The sequence below is a fragment of the Varanus komodoensis genome, unplaced genomic scaffold (assembly GCF_004798865.1).
Source record: "Varanus komodoensis strain SLA01 unplaced genomic scaffold, ASM479886v1 scaffold7_3, whole genome shotgun sequence".
In the NCBI taxonomy this organism is placed as follows: Eukaryota; Metazoa; Chordata; class Lepidosauria; order Squamata; family Varanidae; genus Varanus; species Varanus komodoensis.
This window is the reverse complement of record NW_025336480.1, coordinates 19,984,769-19,999,337: the sequence shown is the minus strand read 5'-3', so window position 1 is coordinate 19,999,337 and position 14,569 is coordinate 19,984,769. Positions and strand designations below refer to the sequence as shown.

At 43.1% G+C, this 14,569-nt stretch overlaps 1 protein-coding gene across 2 annotated transcripts in view; it reads left to right on the top strand.

The window, feature by feature from the left end:
• The first annotated feature begins 12,282 nt into the window (after positions 1-12,282).
• PELI1 (pellino E3 ubiquitin protein ligase 1) overlaps positions 12,283-14,569 on the top strand; it is a 55,656-nt gene continuing 53,369 nt past the window's right edge. The window contains exon 1 of one of the 2 annotated variants that reach the window (XM_044454169.1): positions 12,283-12,396. The gene's annotated coding sequence lies outside the window, so the exon portion shown is untranslated. The other variant, XM_044454170.1, reaches the window with a different exon arrangement.

The following is a 14,569-nucleotide window of genomic DNA, read 5'->3' as shown; positions in this document are numbered from 1 at the left end:
AAAATGATGCTTAAATAAAAAGGTCTTCGCCTGGCGCCGAAAAGCAAATAACGATGGCGCCAGGCAGACCTCTCTGGGGAGCGCATTCCATAGATTGGGGGCCACCGCAGAGAAAGCCCTCCTCCGAGTACTTACCCTCCTAATTTCTTTCACGGAGGGTTCCCGGAGAAGGGCCTCTCCCGCAGATCTCAGGGGGCGGGCGGGCATATATGGATGTAAGCGCTCCTTCAGGTAACTAGGACCCAAGCCGTTTAGGGCTTTATAGGTCATCACCAACACCTTGAATTGGGCCCGGACTTCAATGGGAAGCCAGTGAAGCTGACGGAGGACTGGAGTCATGTGAACATAACGCCCAGTCCCCGACAGCAGCCTGGCAGCTCTATTTTGAACCAACTGAAGTATCCGGACCGTCTTCAAGGGTAGCCCCACGTAAAGCGCGTTACAGAAGTCCAGACGGGAAGTCACCAGTGCGTGTGTCACTGTCGCCTTCCTTATGGTCCAACTTTCACAGCCATATATTGCAACTGGGAAAACCATAGCCTTGACTATACGCACTTTTGTCAGCAGGGTGATGTCTCTGCTTTTTAGGCTGCTGTCCAGATTTGCCATAGCTTTCCTGCCCAGGAGCAAGCGTCTTTTAATTTCTTGGCTGCAGTTACTGTCTGCGGTGATCTTGGAGCCCAGGGAAATAAAATCCGTCACTACCACCATTTCTTCCTCATCTATTTGCCAGGAAGTGAGAGGACTGGATGCTATGATCTTAGTTTTCTTAATGTTGAGTTTCAAGCCAACTTTTGCACTCTCCTCCTTCACCCGCATCAAGATGCTCTTTAGTTCCTCTTCACTTTCAGCCATTAGAGTGGTATAATCTGCATATCTGAGGTTGTTGATATTTCTCCCAGCAATCTTAATTCCAACTTGTGATTCATCTATTATTATTATTATTATTATTATTATTATTATTATTATTATTATAACATTTCTATGCCGCCCCTTGCCGAAACCTCGGGGCGGCTTACAACATGATAAAATACATTGAAATACAATAGTACATAATAAATTACCATTAAATATAAAAATACAAAAAATACATTGATTTACAAATACAAAATTAAAATTATCAGTATAAAATAAAAATATAGGAGGAGAAAGAGAAGGAAGAAGAAGTTGCCCCGGCCAGATCATATGTTTTAACAATTGAAATGATGTTTAAATAAAAAGGTCTTTACCTGGCGCCGAAAAACCAGTAACGACGGTGCCAGGCGGACCTCTTTGGGGAGTGAATTCCATAGGTTGGGCGCCACCGCAGAGAAAGCCCTCCTCCGGGTACTTACTCTCCTAATTTCTTTCATGGAGGGTTCCTGGAGAAGGGACTCTCCCGCAGATCTCAAAGGGCGGTCGGGCATATACGGACGTAAGCGCTCGTTCAGGTAGCCAGGACCCAAGCCGTTTAGGGCTTTGTAGGTCATAATCAACACCTTGAATTGGGCCCGGGCTTCAATGGGAAGCCAGTGAAGCTGATGGAGGACTGGAGTCATGTGAGCATAATGCCCCGTCCCCGTCAGCAACCTGGCAGCTCTATTTTGCACCAATTGAAGTGTTCGGACTGTCTTCAGGGGAAGCCCCACGTAAAGCGCGTTACAGAAGTCTAGGCGGGAAGTCACCAGCGCGTGTGTCACCGTCGCCAGGCAGTTGTACTCCAGGTAGGGGCGCAGCTGATTAATCAGCCGAAGCTGAAGGAAGGCGTTCCTCGCTACCGCTGTCACCTGAGCTTCCAAAGAAAGCTCCGGGTCGAGGAGTACTCCTAAGCTGCGGACCTTATCCCTAAGAGGGAGTGTTGCACCATTCAGGACCAGGTCAAATCCACCCCCTCCGAAACCCGATCCGCCAACCAACAGGACCTCCATCTTGTCTGGGTTGAGTTTCAGTTTATTGGCCCTCATCCATTCCCTTACCTCGGCCAAGCACCGGTTCAGCAGAGCCACTGCCTCACCTGGATTAGTGGAGAATGAGAGGTAAAGCTGGGTATCATCAGCGTATTGATGATTCCGCAGCCCACACCTCCTGATGACCTCTCCCAGCGGTTTCATATAGATGTTAAATAGCAGAGGGGATAGAATGGAGCCCTGTGGTACCCCATGGCATAGCTGCCATGACGTAGAGACATGGTCCCCCAGCACTACCTTCTGGAATCGACCGTCGAGATAGGAGCGGAACCACTGCAAAGCAGTGCCTCCAACCCCCAATCCCGCAAGTCTATCCAGAAGGATACCATGGTCGATGGTATCGAAAGCCACTGAGAGGTCCAGAAGAACCAACAGGGATGTACTCCCCCTGTCCTTCTCCCTGCACAGGTCGTCGTACAGGGCGACCAAGGCAGATTCAGTACTGTACCCGGGTCTGAAGCCGGACTGAAAAGGATCCAGATAATCAGTTTCATCCAAGAGTGCTTGGAGTTGTCCCGCCACCACTCGCTCCAACACCTTGCCCAGAAACGGGATGTTGGCCACAGGTCTATAGTTAGTGGCCATCTCTGGATCCAGTGACGCTTTCTTCAGGACCGGTCGTATTACCGCCTCCTTTAAAGGGGCAGGCACTCGACCCTCCCTCAGAGAAGCGTTAACCACTTCCAAGATCCAGGTCCCAATCCCGTGCTTGGAGTTATTTATTAACCAAGACGGGCAAGGATCCAATAGGCAAGTGGTGGGACGTACTCTTCCAAGCACCTTGTCCACATCATTGGGCCGCAATAATTGAAATTCCTCCAGTAATTTTGGACCAGACGGTGGAATTGGCGACTCCTCAGAGACCTCTGATTCATTAGTGGAGTCCAGCTCGTGATGAATCTGAGTGATTTTCTCCCTGCAATGCCTGGCAAAGTCGTCACAGCGGGCCTTTGAGGGTGGCATCGGATCTTCCTTAGGACCCAGGCGAACCAGGCCTTGCACCACTCGAAAAAGCGCCGCTGGATGGCATTGTGAGGAGGCAATGGAAGTGGAAAAAAACTTCTTTTTCGCCGCCTTCACCGCCACAGCATAGGCCCGATAGTGGGCTCTCAAGTGCCGCCTTTCTCATGATGTGCTCTGCATATAAGTTAAATAGGCAGGGTGACAGTATACAGCCTTGCCGAACGCCTTTCTCAATTTTGAACCAATCAATGGTTCCGCGTCCAGTTCTCAGTGTTGCTTCTTGACCCGCATATAGGTTTCTCAAGAGACAAATAAGATGGCCTGGTACTCCCATCTCTTTAAGAACTTGCCACAATTTGTTGTGATCCACACAATCAAAGGCTTTAGCATAGTCAATGAAGCAGAAATAGATGTTTTTCTGGAACTCCCTAGCTTTCTCCATGATCCAGCGTATGTTGGCAATTTGATCTCTAGTTCCTCTGCCTCTTCGAAATCCTGCCTGTACTTCTGGTAATTCTCAGTCCACATACTGCTGGAGCCTAGCTTGTAGGATTTTGAGCATAACTTTGCTAGCATGTGAAATGAGTACAATGGTGCGGTAGTTTGAACATTCTTTGGCATTGCCCTTCTTTGGGATTGGAATGTAAACTGACCTTTTCCAATCCTGTGGCCACTGTTGAGTTTTCCAAATTTGCTGGCATATTGAGTGTAGCACTTTTACTGCATCGTCTTTTAAAATTTTGAATAGCTCAGCTGGAATACCGTCACCTCCACTAGCTTTGTTGTTGCTCAGTCTTCCTAAGGCCCATTCACATTCCAGGATGTCTGGCTTGAGGTCAGTGACTCGTGGTTATCAGGAACATTAAGCTCTTACTTGTATAGTTCTTCTGTGTAATCTTGACAAATCTTCTTAATCTCTTCTGCCTCTGTTAGGTCCCTGCCATTTTGGTCCTTTATCATGCCCATCTTTGCATGAAACATTCACTTCATTTCTCCAATTTTCTTGAAGAGATCTCTGGTCCTCCCTATTCTATTGTTTTCTTCTATTTCTTTACACTGTTCATTTAAGAAGGCCTTCTTATCTCTTCTAGCTATTCTCTGGAATCCTGCATTCAGTTGGGTGTATCTTTCTCTCTCTTCCTTGCCTTTTGCTTCCCTTCCTTCCTCAGCTATTTGTAAAGCTTCCTCAAACAGCCATTTTGCTTTCTTGCATTTCTTTTTCTTTGGGACGGTTTTAGTTGCTACCTCTTGTACAATGTTGCGAACCTCCATCCATAGTTCTTCAGGCACTCTGTCCATTAGATCTAATTCCTTAAATCTATTTGTTTCCTATACTATATACTCAACAGGGATATGATTTAGGTCATACCTGAGTGGCCTAATGCTTTTCCCTACTTTCTTCAATTTAGGCCTAAATTTTGCAACAGGAAGCTCATGATCTGAGCCACAGTCAACTCCTGGTCTTGTTTTTACTGACTTCTCCATCTTTGGCAGCAGAGCACATAGTCAACCTGAGTTTTATTGTTGACTGTCTGGTGATGTCCATGTGTAGAGTCGTCTCTTGGGTTCTTGGAAAAGAGTTTTTGCTATGACCATCGTATTCTCTTGACAAAATTCTACCAGCCTGTGCCCTGCTTCATTTTGTACTCCAAGGCCAAACTTGCCTGTTATTCCAGTTATCTTTTGGCTTCCTACTTTAGCATTCCAATCCCCCATGATGATAAGGACATCATTGTTTTGGAGTTAATTCTAGAAGGTGTTGTAGGCCTTCATAGAACTGGTCAATTTCAGCCTCTTCAGCATCAGTGGCTGGGGCATAGACTTGGACTACTGTGATGTTGGTTTGGCTTAGATTCAAACTGAGATCATTCTGCCATTTTGGAGATTGTAGCCCAGTACTGCCTTTCCTATTCTTTTATTGACTATGAAGGCTACTCCATTTCTTCTTAGGGATTCTTGCCTTCAGTTGTATACCTAATGGTCATCTGAACTAAATTCACACATTCCTGTCCATTTTAGTTCACTGATTCCTAAGATGTCGATGTTCAGTCTTGTCATCTCGTTTGACCACGTCCAGCTTGCCTTGATTCATGGATCTTACATTCCAGGTTCCTATGGAGTATAGATCTTTACAGCATCAGACTCTCCTTTTACCACCAGATACATCCACAACTGAGTGTCCTTTCAGCTTTGACCCAGTCGCTTCATTCTTTCTGGTGCTACTAGTACTAGCCCTTTGCTCTTCCCCAGTAGCACACTGGACACCTTCCGACCTGAGGGGCTCATCTTTCGGCGCCATATCTTTTTGCCTTTTGGCACTGCCCATGGGGTTTTCAAGGCAAGGATACTGGAGTGGGTCAAAACATGATCCACTGGAGAAGGAAAGTGAGTGTAGAGACAGAGAAAAAGCAGGGGTGCTTTGAGATGTAGGGATTCTAGAGCTAACGATCGGAAGTCGTGGCGTGGTTATGCTGTCTTAACAGAATTTTGCTAGAAAGGGGAGAGATGGAGACAGAAGCTGTGGGAAAACTTGGGAAGAACCCAAGTAAATGATGTTGTTGTCTGGACACCCCTGCAATTCCCTGAATGAAGCAGGGTCATTGCACATTAAAAGCCTCATCCAGGAACAGCTAGCAGCATCCCATGTCATCTGACTGTCTACGGATAAATTGCATCCCGCTACCAGAGTGCATTGTAAGCTAACAACCTGAGAATATTGCTAATCATATAACATATGAATATTCTGTCCTGCTATCTAAACAATTGTTCTCTCTTCCCCTTGACTTCAGACATGTACAAATGTGCTTCAGGGGATTAGATCATCACAGACCTTTGATGTGTCTTAATTAGCATGCAGTTAATTATATCTCTAACAGGTTCTAAAGATAATAATTTAATCTGCATTCAGCATTAGATAGACCAATTGCAATAATTTATACATCCACCTACTCAACTTGGTTATATGAATACACTGTTACCTCGGGAGATAACACACTAAAACAGAAAGGCAAGAACAGATATTTCCTTAGATATGGCATAGTTTGTAGCAGGGTTTTAGGCTGAACTTCAATATACTGGCAGTTGTAAGAAGTGGCAGTCTATCTGATAATTGCTGTAATTAAAGGGCTTTTTAATCTTTGCTAATTGAAGTTAGTTATAACTTACATCAGTCACCACTTATACATTAAATATTGACTGCTATGACAACAATGATAACACTTCCAGTAAAGATCTTTCCTTTAATGTGGACTCACACTTTAATGTGACTATTCCATATCTAATGCTATCATTACAGATCATATTACCATGATCCATGCAAGCCGGTCTGCTGAAAAAACATAGCTGAATGTGTAAACAAATCCAAGTACCTGATAACTCTATTTTCATTTCCTTCAGTAGAATTCCCCCCGCCCCCCCCCCGAGGTGTTTGTAGACTAATGTTAAAAGCTTTAGGTGTATAATTCTTAAAGGAAATTTTACAGAAAGAGACAAAAAGGCAATCAAACAAGGATGAGTTTTATTGAAAGAGCTAGGTACAAACTGAGTACTGAGTGGGAAGTTTACAGAACCTTTTACAGCTGCCTCTGCAGGTTTACCATGGAGAAAGACTGAGCAAAAAGAAACTGGTCCAACTCCTGGCACACTGAAAATGACTATAAAATTAGAACAAGTGGAATGGAAGTCTATCTATTGCAAAAGGCATAGCTGCATCTTTGTGCTACAGAACACTGGACATCTTCCTTGTTGTGGAAATGAAGGTTTCCTATCATGCTACATATTATATAGGTTTCTAATGTCTAAGACAGTTCTTAATTCCTCCAGCAACTTTTCACGACTTCCACTTTGAAGAGCAGTGAGGTAGAAGACAGATGACTGCATCAGGTTCCAGGCCTCCCACCCATCCACAGGTTTGGTGGTTGTCCTATCAGCCTGGACCTTGGGTCTCTGGATGCTGCATTTAAATGCCAGGGTTTGTTCACCTCCTTTATCCATGATTTAATGAGGTGTGGATGAGGTGACCGATCTGGCATGCATAACCAAGATTTGGGTGTGTAGGTGGAAGGGTGGATAGAGAGTTAGTATTTCCCAGCTCTGCTCACTATGGCACTTAGTTCAGCATTAGGGGATCAGAGAGGGAGATTTGCTGTGATCTATAGGGATCTCATCTCCCTGTGCAGGCTTCCTGTCCATCTGATTATTGGCCCGGAGTGTTTAAACCTATTGCTGGGTAAGTGGGAGAGTCTGAGGATTCTGTTGGTGGACTGCACACCCCACTGCTAAGAAGACTCTCAATCCAAGCAGATGGAGGTGGTCTCATTTCTATGCTGCCCCATAGCCGAAGTCTCTGGGCAGTTTAATATCTACATAAAACTATTGAATGCAGTCATTGGGATTTTGGTGTGCTGATGACATGGAGTTTTATTTCTCCTTTTCATTTGCATCAGCTGAAGCTGTGAATGTGCTAGATCAGTGCCTGGCTGTGACAATAGACTGGATGAGGACTAATAAACTAAAAATCCTAAAAGTGTGAGTTTACAGCTTGGGAATTCTCCTGGAGGCTCAGGAGAATTCAGTGACATGGCATTCCTGCTGTCAACTTTGGCTAATAGACCAACTATCTGGGCAGGGATAACCTGATTTCAGTTGTCCATGCTGTGGTAAACTGCAGGCTAGTTTACTGAAAAGTGATCTATGTGAGACTGCTGAGCTGAGATGCTGCAGCTTGAGCATAATGCAGTGGCCAAGCAGTTCAGATTTTAATTTTCATTATCCATCCAAAGAGCTTTGCCTATTAGGTGGTACAGAAATTTAGTAAGTGAAATCACATGAAATGAGTCATCTGGAATTGCAAACAGATTTGTTCTGTGACAAAGCCAGCACATCCTAACATGTTCCCTTGTTGGGGTCCATGAAATGGAAGGCTCAGATTAACTTGCTTAACACATTGCATTGCTTGACATGTTTTACAAGCACACCTAAACAGATCTATGTATCATACCTGGAGCTGGAATAGAGCATAGTTCTCTGATATGGCATGTGGAGTGCCAGTTACCTGTTTGGTGCTAAGTCAAGTCTGAAGCATCCCATAAAAAACGGCAACATTGGGAAACACCTTTTCCTCCTTCCCATACCAGCTGTCCATCTTCATGGGTTCTGTAGCTGCAAATACAGACTGGAAATATAAATTATCTGCAGAAAATAACACAATCCTCTGCATCTCATTTTACATATTGACGCAGAAATCCTTGTTAGGCACAAATGCCATAACAGAATGTGCCTTCACAAAGCACTGAATATCAAAGTTGTTTTGGAGTGATGCTTTTTCAATGTTTCAGTTCTATAAGGTCTCTTTAATGCAGTGATAGTGGGGAGAAACTGTTCTTAATTGAAATGGCATAGCAATTCCCATGCTGTCTATAGTTTCATATTTATAGTGTTGCTTAGAAAATGACAGTAGGATCAACAGTTAAATGGCTCTGAACAATCTACTCTGCCTGTAAGTAAACGGGCTTGTGTGTTTGCACATATGTACATAAATAAGATTTTCCTTTCTGTTGGCAATGATTTTCCCCCCAAAGGTTTCTTCTTATGCTGTGAACCTTGGAGATTGACAAGTTTAATGATCTTCTGCTTTTAGTGATATTACAACTTCTACAACCTCCAGTATCACTGTGAGAATTAATTTTGCCCACTTTAAAAAATATTTTTTCTGGTATTTATGATTATAGACTCAGTCATCAGAAACCAACCAATTAATTAATCAAGCAGGAAACTTGGGCAACTTTATTGTCTGAAAGCTCATTTGAGAGCTATTGGAAGGTGCACCTTTTCCCATAGCAGTCTGTCTGGTCACTGAGATTATCAAACGAAGCATTCCTGGTGTTCTGCATGGACCTGTGGCCAGTTAAATGTTTACTCAGAGCTGAGCTTTTAGTATATTGGCTCCCTCTGTTTGGAATTCCTTGTCTGTCAATGTCAGGCAGATGCTAATGTTGCTTTATTCATGGCTCCAGCTAAATGCATTTTCATTTTAAAAAGCCTTAAACAAATCAGCCATGGTTTTATTGGCATAATTTGATATTAACTGTTTTCATTCTGTGTTTTGCCTTTTTGTGCCTGGTTCACTTCCTGTAGGACATAGAGTGGCATATAAATTTTATAAATAAATTAAGCTTTTGTTTATTTACTTTTGGAAAGCCAGAATCCTGTAAGACAGGTATATAAATGAATACAAAACAAGAGGAGAGTAAGTTAATGTTGCTCTGAAGAGCAAGTTGCGCTCAGTTTAGATTCACAACTCATTCTGTCAAGATGGATAGAATTCAGTGGGTATCTGAGCATGGAGGAGCCATCTGGAAACGGTTCGTGAAGAAGCAAGGTGCACCACCATAGTAAGAGCACAGTTGTTTCCCACTGTGCTATCAACAGATGTTTGAAACATTTCTCACAGGTTTTTATGGCATATGTTCTTGCAACCCACGACAGGAAAAGAATCTAAGTACTTCTAAGTTTTCTCCAAGATTATACCATTGCCTTCCCTTGGATTTCAATAATAATTTGACTCCTCTGGTAAGTGTTAGATAATTCTAGATCCCTGCTTTAACTCTATTCACAGGTGTCATGAGGCCAATGAGTGAGGTAACAATGTGCAGTGAGATCTACATTATATAAGTGCGTTAGCAATTTTTATTACAGCAAGCATATGACAGAACTTATGCATGACATAGCTTAAGTTCCTCACTCTTTAATCATCCTTTCTATACAAATGTGATCACATATCTCCTGTGCATGCAAACAACATTTTAACTAAACATATAATAGGCTTGTTTCTCCTACCTAAATTGCAGCCTGAATCAGTAACTTGCTGTACATTTACCTCTGTTTCTAAAGAATTCTGTTAAGACAGAGTAGCAACCCCATGACTTCTGATTGTTGGCACTAGGATCCCTAAATTTCAAAGCACCCCTGCTTTTTCTGTGTCTCTACACTCATTTTCATACGCATTCAGAATTATTCAGCAAGGGTGACCCATCTGTGGAAACAGGTTCTACCTGTGCATCACACCACTGGAAACTGTTCTGTGCATGTGACATGAAGATGGGCAAGCCTGTGTCCAGCACCTGGGGATGTTGCACTGGACTACACTGTCACAACCAAAGGCATGGAAGGCATTGCCCATGTGGTAATGTGGTCACCACCTTGCTAGGGGGCAGGAAGATGTTGTAGCTATACCTACCTCCTAAATGGAGTGTGCACCATGACTGACACAAGTGTGTTTAATAAAGTGCCTGCTCCAGCATTTTCACACTTATTGAGCAAGGGCAACCAATGAACAAGCACAGACTTCTGTGGAGATCCCATTGCTTCTGTGGGTGCCACATACACAAACATTAACGGGACAGTGTGATGGATACAAACATGTTCCTCAAAAAATGACTTGAGGTCTGCTTACCTTTGTAGGAAGGGTGGGGTAGACTCCTTGTCCTGTTAGACAGGTGAAGGGCAGACTGATCCTATTTGATTTGGTATACACATGCAGACTCTGTGTAATGACATGCGAATATTTTTGAAGTGGGACCTTTATGTTTCTTGCTGAGCCAGCACATTAAAAATAAGTCCTACTGGCTTTCTGAATGAACATTTACTGTCTGGAGCCAACCTAGCTTTAAGTATAAGAATACTTAGGCACCTTAAAAATCACACTGAGTCACCTCTACTCACTGAACTATCATGCATTTATTTATTATGTATTAGACTTCTTTATTAGACTTTTATCTCATAAGGCCCTCTTTGCTTACCTTTGTCCTTTGCCCTGCCCATCCCAATAGCTTTTAATCTCCATTTTGTACTCTTCCTGTTTTATCCCCTATAGTCAACATTTACATTGGAGGCTGTTATGGCTAAAGCCTTCTCTTTCTTGTTTCTATTCAGATGAAAATACGCTGCCATTTTTGCCCTACACATCACTGGTATATGATCCTCTCCTGCTGAAAAGCACCACATAACTGAGGGAGCTGCATATGCTATAAATAATAACAACAAATAACAGCTTCGGTATTCTACTGGGTCTCTTCTTTGCGAAATAGACTGGAAACTTGCATTAAATAACTTGAAACTTCGTTCGTGTTCTCTTCATGAGACCTGATACAGGTAGTGAGAGAAATAAGTATGCTCAGTGGGCATGAATAGATACTTGGTCATGCAGCTACATAAGGAAAGAACATGCAACTTAAAAGAAGCAAAGAAGCAGATTGTTTTAAAGTCCTCTCTCTGTGTTTAAAAATTCAAAACAAACTAATGCAGGATCATTGTGAAAATATTTATGCTTGCTGCATTCATCTGTGTGTGCCAAAATATTTTCCAGCAGATTCAATTATGGGTATAAAGTCAAAGCCAAGAAAAATCACAAATAATTTTGGGGCATCCCTAAACTGTCACTTTCAAACATATTTCTCTGCCATCTTACCTTCATGCAATACAGCACCCAGATGCATTTTTGAAGGAGAAACACTGAGAGCAAAACTGGGGTGGAGAAGACTGTGTGAATTGTCTGGTTTGCCTTTCCTGGTTGACTTTCCTTGCACTCATCTACAATGTATCCCCCTAACTAGAAATGCAAAATATCAATTTAAGTTCAGAGGTAAGGGTACAATGTGTATTACTGAAATCTCTGTTTTGCTGGGCATGCATATGGATAGCAAATTGGGGTCCTCCATTTTTGAAGTAAGAATCTACAAATGCAGGCCAAGTGACAAGCCTTCCTCCCTGTCTATAACAGATGGACTAGAAACCCTCACGTAAATCTATCCTTACCTTTTGAATGTTAGAAGCCTTTCCTTGTAGAGTTCTGTGTGATATTCTAAGGTTGGAAAGCTTTCCTCAGAAAACTGAAGGTTCCTCATTTGGATCCCTGATTATGATACAGTCATCATACTATTTTACTGGGAAAGCCTACAAAACCCGTTTGACCAGCTGTGAATACACATTGTAAGCAACAGCAAAAAGTCCACAGAACTTAGGAAGCCTTACCTATCTCAGAATAGTTTCCACTGTGCATATGCCAAATATTTATACCTATCTGACCCGTTAAATCTGAATTAATTGTGTGTACGAGAGTTTCCCTTTCGCGTGCCTATTTTGTGCAATTTTTAACAAAGACATTTCTTGAGGAGAAAAAGTTCGTTGCATTATTTTTGCCATCCGAGTACCACGTCTGCTTTGTCGGCAGCGATGGAGTCGGTTGCAACTAGCTCCTGCGGTGCAACACGTCTAGAGTCGTCCCCCTTCCTTGCCGAAGAACTACACTTCCCGTGCTCCTTCAGAGGGTGGTGCATTCTTATGAGGTCACCGTTCCCCCGCCCACTTTTGTGTATCTGTGTGTATGTGTGGTGGAGCTGCTGCTGACCCAGAGGGCTAGAGGCTTGTTCTGGAGGTTGGTTGATCGGATTATTGTCTTCCATCCGTCTTGATCCTAGCCACAAAGAGGGTGAGCTACTTTGTTTTCTTGCCTTGAGCCCAGTTTCCCCTGTCGGCGCCAGCTGCGGCCACTTTTGCGAGAGCTGCTTTGGGGCGTATTTAAAGCGCTCGCCAGAAATTGATCTTCCCTCCCCCGGCGCAGCCTCCCCCCGCGTCTTCCTTCGCATAGGCGTGCGGGTGGTTTCTCCTGGAGCTGATTGATTTACAAGCATCTCTGCTGTCGTCCTGCGAGGGGGTGTCTGGGTCTTTTCTGCCTTGTGGTCTTTTGGTGCTTCCTGCCAGAGGAAATCGCAGTCGCGAGAAAAACGCCACTAATTCGGATTGGGCAAGTATCCCGGCTCTCAGTCTGTACAGAGTAACCCTGTATGGCTTTGGCTGGAGGGAATTGGAGGCAAGAAGGAGAGGAGACCTGAAAACGAGAAGGAAGAATGCCCCTTCAAGCCTATTTTCTGGCTGATGTTTTCCCCCCATCCCGATTTGTTTTTAGCCTCTTGGCGTGTTTCTGTGATCAGGGCTGTTGTGCGTGTTCTTTGTCCTCCTTCTCAAAGGGGAAATTACATAGGCGTCCGAGTTCGACAGTCCCACGTCCTTTCTTCTCCCTTTTGGCATTTTTTTTAATATGGCAGTGTTGTGGTAGGTCTTTGTCATAGAGCTTTCTGCTAGGAAAGCTCTCTCCGCTTTTTCTTTTTTTTTCCTCTGCTGGTGGGGAGATTGTCTGAGATGCATTTCTTAAGACTGGGTGTTTTTTATTGAATTGTCTGGATATGAAAACAGTCCTGGACATTAACTGTAGGATAAAAATGGCAAAACAAAGGAGTCTTATTCTTTTGTGCTAATGTAGACTGGAGCTTTATACTCCAATGTTCTTATTATGGCCCTCAGTCTCTTAAAGGGCTTCCACCATTACAGGATAATGGGTCCTTTTCTATTTATCATGGTGGTTATAAAGTTCTGTTTCAGCATTCTTGTTCTGGTGTCTTCTGTCAATATTCTCTATAGTCTTTCAGCCGAAACTATGTATAGTCTATATTTGCATCCCCTTATTCCCTCAAATGCCTAAAATAAAGCAGGTAATATTGCTTAATTTCTGAGTTCCACCTTTTACAAAAGACAGAAAAAAGGGCTTCAGTGTACTGTAATGGGGGGGTTATCCTTTCTGAATGTTTTAGTCTGACAAAGTCGTGTTTCTTTTAAAGAAAGCATTTTACCTTCTTTGCAGTTCTGTGTTATAATGTTTTGCTTTTTCATCTCCATAAAACATAGTTTCATGAGCATATGAATGTAAGACTGTACTTTCATGTCTTTTGTTTTCCATATTATCTTTTAAAGGCTGCATATTTTGCTTTGGCTACGAGTCAACTGACTTTTGCAGTGCAATCTTTGTGCTAGTTCCTGTTTTCAGCTTGCTATCAACAAAACTCCAGACTTCTCTGCTCTTAGTCTGAGTTGTACAGCAATGGAATTAGCCTTGTCTCCACGTTGAATTTGTAAAGGGGAGGGAGGGGGAGCAAGATGGTTGAATTTCCTGTTTTGTATCACATAAAGAGAGATAATAAATGGCTTGCAGGGATTATTGGGTAGTTAGGCTAGATACATTCTCTTCTGCTTTTATCTATGCTTTCAGTGCCTCTGTATGGCACATTTTGGGTTGAATTAATATATTGTTTTGAGAATAATTTCTCTTGCTTGTAGTAGATGGAAACTTGTGATCTCATAATTTTCAGGACATAATGTCTAATAATGATCGAGTGGTTAGAGGTATTTTAATGTTTGTATGCTGAACTCAGTATTCAAGGAGCATCTTTCTAGAAAACTGAAGACATACATGCTCTGTGAAATTGGACAGTGTTTCAGGAATCGTCTCCAGCTTGGCAGCTTCCAAATGTTTTGGACTTCAGTTTGCATCAGCCCCAGCCAATATGTCCCTTTGGACAACGCAACACTCCTGTCCACTGATCCGGAGGGCACCAGGTTGGCAAAGGTTATTTGAGCTAATGGTGAAAGTGCAGGCAACTTGGTGTCGTTGTCACCCCCCCCCCCCCCATTTGGGAGATAGAGTCCAGACATACAAAGTGCATGAGTTTACTAAGTCCTGGCTTAGTTAGTAGTTGCAGCTGGTTGCAATGTCAGCATGTCACTTTTGAGATTTCTCATCAAATGGAGTTGGGCTCCCCCACCCACTG